Source organism: Aptenodytes forsteri, unplaced genomic scaffold (genome assembly GCF_000699145.1).
Source record: "Aptenodytes forsteri isolate BGI_AS27 unplaced genomic scaffold, ASM69914v1 Scaffold349, whole genome shotgun sequence".
In the NCBI taxonomy this organism is placed as follows: Eukaryota; Metazoa; Chordata; class Aves; order Sphenisciformes; family Spheniscidae; genus Aptenodytes; species Aptenodytes forsteri.
Genome location: NW_008794452.1, coordinates 5,093,838 through 5,099,144, shown reverse-complemented (window position 1 = coordinate 5,099,144; position 5,307 = coordinate 5,093,838).

The following is a 5,307-nucleotide window of genomic DNA, read 5'->3' as shown; positions in this document are numbered from 1 at the left end:
TGGGTGCGGCAGCTGACGGGGGGGGGGGGGGGGGGGGGGGGAGGGGTGTGAAGCTGCTGCTGGCATGATTGTTGGTGGTGAATTTGCTGGAAACTTGCAATGTCTCACCCAACATGCAGAGAGGTGCAATAGCTTCCCCAGGCAGGTGCAGGGAAACAGTCTCCCCATCTCTGATAACCCTCAAGTGAAAACCTGCCAGGGAGCATGGGGCAGGCTGCTCTGTGCGGATCCCCTCTGCCAGCCAGCAGGGAAATAAATACCACACACACAACTAACTTCAGCCGTGCATCAGGGGGCAGGGAGAAGAGGAAGAGGACGGTGCAGAAAAGCGCTGCTTCATTTGTTTGCTCAAGGGATGCATCATGCTTGGAGCTGCAGGTCACATGGGGGTGGTTGTTAGGGGAGGGCTCTCAGTTTATTGCAGGCTCCCTCTTGGTGTGCAATGACCTGAGCCGTTGGAAAGCTTGTGACTGAGAGCTGCTTAGGAGGCTTTCTGCTGGTGGCTGATGCCTGCTGGAGACGAAAACCCAAGGGGAGCAATGGGGAGGCTCCGAGGGTCCTGCTGCACAAGCCGCTTAGTCTTGTGCCACCATGCAATGCCATGCACATCCCTGGGGCACAGGACAACCCTGAGTGGCCTCTGGTCCTGAGCCCTTGAGTGCCACTGCCCCATGGGATAGGAGACAGGTACCCCCTGGTCCTGTGAAAGGCAAACCCGCTAAAAAGCCACGCTCCCAATCCAGCTGCCTCCAAAGCCACCCCTGCATGGTGGCAGTGCTATTTTGCAAGGCTGTCACGGTGGCAACTGGAACATCAGCTCTTACAGCACATGTACACAAATGGGAGGGTGCAGGCATGAATCAGGCGGTCGCTGCTGTTATGTGCAAGCAAGTTTTTCTAATGTAGTTATCTTTTTTTCTGTAAAGGTTATAAAAGTAAATAATCTTGCTATAACACAGTGTCCTTGCAGTCCCTGCATAGCTCCATGGATAACTCTTGCCGAGGCTGACTTGTGGTAATTAATACGCTACAGAGGGAAATTTTTTTTTTAAGGGAGCAAAGAACTAAAGCTGAGAACATGCCTTGAAGAAGCTTGTTCCCTTCGTGTCCCCTGTGCTCGAGGCTGATTAGCTTTTGTTTCTTCCTCCAGCCTTAATTGGGGGAACTGTTGTGGTTTTTTCCCTCCTTCCCTGCAATGTTGATCCCCAGCAGTGCGAGGATTAGCAAGTGGCCAAACACGTTGGGAGGTGACCTTGCTTTGCCATAAGATCCCTCCTCTCAGGCCTGGACTGCTGGGCTGCCATGGGGAAGCAAGCAGCATCCCCATGGACTAGGTAAGCAACGTCAAGCCTCTTTCTGCACCCCATGTAATGCCTGGGGAGTCCAGAGAGGTACCAAGGCCAGGGAGGAGGGGATGTGAGCAGGGATGAAGCACAGAGCTGGGCAGGAGAGATGCTGACTCTGTGCAGGAAGGGCTGAAGTGTATCACCCCCTCCCTTCCTGGCCATTGTGCTGTGCTGAATTAATATTTATGCTGGTCCTGTCTCTGTAATGGGTCTTTTAGCACTCTTCCAGAAAGCTGTATTGGGTAGTGCCTTGGGCTGTAGCCAAGAAATGGGAGACCACTGGGAACTAGGTTGGTGCTGCCCAATGTTTCTCTGAACAGCGTGGCAGGGTACCAAGTGCATGTGATACAGCTGCCAGGTATCCTAGGTGCGTAGCAAAATGCACCTCTGTAATGTTCAAACGCAGTTAGCTGGTTACCACTACCATAGTCTTCTGCTGAAAGCACAGTGAGGCATACACCTGTTTTACAAAAATAAGGAGAGTAATGAATACTGTCCCTTTTTCTTGAAAAGTTCTCAATATTGCACTCTTCTCCCTCCATCCCGTATGCGTAAATTATCTTGCATGGGATTTAAGTTCTCCAGTTTTGCATTCCCTAATTTACCAGAAACGCTTTGTCTTTGTGGACCACAAATGTTCCCCTGGGCCATGCAGCTCTATTTGCTCCCCACAGATGTGGCTTCTCCAAAACTCTCCAGTTAGTGGTCAAATCTCTTACGACCTTTGAAAGCTTTGGCTTGGGAGGGAATATCTTCCACCCCGGGATGGATGCTGCTCCCTGCGCAGGGATGCTGCAAAATAAATTCCACCACGAGGAAAGGAGAAGCATCTAATCTTCCTGCTCCCTAGATTTAGCTGTGCCATTAGCTGGACCCTGCACATAAAACTGATTTTATAATTTGTAAACGTAACTGAGTGGGTTTTATAGAGGAATGTTGGGAAGTGATGAAATACCTTCAATAGATTTATAAAAAAGTTTAATGCATAAAGCTCTCTCCCCCCCTTCCACCCCTCTAACTCTGTCTTGGAGTTGCATACACCAGAAAACATGTCCACGGTAAGGGCTTTGTGGCCAGCACTCAAGCCTTTAATTTTGCTTTTACAAGACAGTTTTACAATGTCAAGAAGAATGGAAAAGCTGCAAGGCGTGCACGCTCAAGACGCTGTGCTCCTGGAAAGCTTTGAATGGGCTCCAGGCAATGTTTGGTGGCAAAGAAAGATGAAGGTCTTGGAAAGAAAAAAAAATAATCAGCCAAGCCCTCATCCCACAGTCTTCCTGTTCCTGTGAGCTGGGAATGTCGTCAGAGCACGGGAAGGACAGAAAACGTGTTCCTGCAATATCACGTGTCTGAGGGTGAGTGTTGATTGCATCAAGAATAGCTTCTTCTGTTCCACCCTGTTGAATTTTGCTTATGTAATGAAAATAAGGCATCCCATGACCTGCAAGACTAAAAAGTCTGCTTTTTGCTTGTGGTTGGGCTCATCATGGAGTTCCCGTGTGGTTTCTCTGGAGTTTAACAAGGGAGAAATTCCCAATTGCTGGCTTTTCCTCTGAATCAGAAAAATATCCCCCCTGCCTGCTTTCACCAGGGAGGATGACATTTGTGGTACCCAGTGATTTTTTTCGGGGGTGGGGTGGGGCTCTTCGTTCTTTTTGGATGTAGTTAAAATGGACTGGTAGGTTCAGAAATGATTAGCGAAGGGACAGACAGACGGATGTTGTGACCGTGTGTACCCTGTTTCCTTAGGAAACCGGGCTAGCAAGCATGCCCGGATGTGTCACCAAACGCCCACAACACGAATGCCTGCCTCAAACAGCCCTGACCCTGTACAGGGGCTTTACAGGGCCAGGCGAAGGGTTATGGACTTAGAGATCTGGATTAGTAAGCCAGGGCCAGGCTGATAATCAGCATTCATAGAGCAGCCTTATCATAAGCGGCAGCAGCCCTCCACTCCTCCCTCTATATCGCCCAAGGACTGAGAAAATGCGTTGGCCAACTTTCCTCCTTAGCTCTCTACTGGGGATTATCAGAAGATCTCACCTGGTGTGAAGGAGGCTCCTCCCAGGCCAGCTTGCCCACCTCCGGCTTGGGAGCTTGCAGATTAATCTCTGCATTAAGACCTTACATACCTGAAGAGTGTTGGAGGGTGGCTCAGAGCTAGAAGGATCGCCTGAGTGTATTTTTCTACTCCATCTCTCTGTTTTTTATGTTCTTGGTTGTGTTTTCTTTTAACGATTCCCAGGATTCCCAGCTTGGACTCTTCCCTGATTTTTCTTCTTTTTTTTTTTTTTTTTTTTTTTTTTTTTTTTACTGTCTTTCTATTGAACAGTGATGGAAAAAGAGTGCTTTCCTCCTGCCTACTTAAATCTTTGGCTGACTCGCACGGAAAAACAGTCACACTTGCTGCAGCTCCCAAAGCCTTTAAATCATCAGGGGAGAGGGGAGGAGGGAGCTGCAGAGGGAAGGAAATCATTTGTATAGGCGTAGAGTGAAGAATCACCTTCCTTTAAACTCGTGATCTGTCTGTGCTTGTACAGATTGCTGTCTCTGATCTTTTTTTCTCTGCCCAGTATCTCTTTTCTATTATCTTTCCTCTGCCTTTGCCGTCGGATCTGTGGTGTGTCCCTTTTTGCTGGGACATCTTGCTCCCAGGAGAGTTTCAATAAGGACACTGGGACTTGAAGATCCAGATTATTGACAAGAAATCGTTACTAAAAGCTTTTAATGCATCTTCTGTAATTGATACAGCAATGGGGGGAGGGTGGTTTTTCCTGTAGATGCAGAGTTTCCCCCTCCGCCCCCCATGCCTTTAAAAGCACTGAGCGTGGTGTCCTCCAGCCATTTACTGATGGGTTAAAACGCATTGGTGCCAGATTCTTTGGGGTCTGTAAATATTGCCCTCTTTGCTACTCGCAGATGAATACACTTGCAGGGAAGCAGATGGAGCCCAAAATACTGAGCAAAGACCCTGAGGGGCAGAGAGCTCACTCCCAGCTAAGCACCATCCTATGTGTAATATTGGGGTCCCCCTTTTAGCTACAAAGCTGCTTGGTCGCCCGTGCCACAGCTACGGCCTGAATTGTGGCCCTATTGCCCCGAATTAAGCTGGGTGGATCCTACAGGGGAGAGAGCAAGAGAGGTGCTCTGAGCAGGGCTGGAAACACCCAAACCTCTTACCCGGGCCATTGGGGGCAAAAAACAACCTGGCTGGGGTGAGGGCAGTGGTGTTGGTGTCCGTAAGGAGCCCAAGGAGGGGAGGGATGGGGGTCCATCGGGGTGAGACTAGGCAAAGCCCCAATTTCCTCAACCAAGACTACCTTCTGACCATCTCCCTTGGCTTTTTGCTGGCATCTGTTGCTAGGAGATAGAAAGCACAATCCCTTTTGAAGCATCTTCAGCTGCCCTCTACCTTCCTGGAGAGCTTCAGCTTTGCGCAGTCTCCCCGCTCCTTTCCTCCACTCAAACTCATCCCTTTCATCTTTCTCCCCTTGCCCCCGCACACCGGTCAGGAAGGACTCGCCGTGTCCTCCCACTGCAACGTGGTGCTGTGTTTGCTGTAGGGTGCTTGCTCCAAATGATGCTGTGAGCTCGCTCCCCAAACCCACTTATTTTAATTAGCATGGGATTCAGCAGCAGACACTTGTCTGTGAACTTAACATCTGTGACAGATGCTCATGTTCCTCCCCAAGGATGGAGGAGCCAGGACTAAGAAAAAGCAGCCCCTCTGGCATGTGTGCGACTGTGCTGGTTTTGGCTGGGGTAGAGTGAATTTCCTTCATGGTAGCTCGTATGTTCTGGATTTGTGTTGCATTTCTTCTTGATGATTGAGTGCTGCGAAGGTGCTGTGAAGCCTTGGAGGAGGGAGGGGTGCTTTGGGGGGGGGCGCTTCTGAACCTGGCCAGGGACTGGGTCATCTGGCACAGACGCTACTCCCTGTGGGAGGCTGCCGAGATGGGGG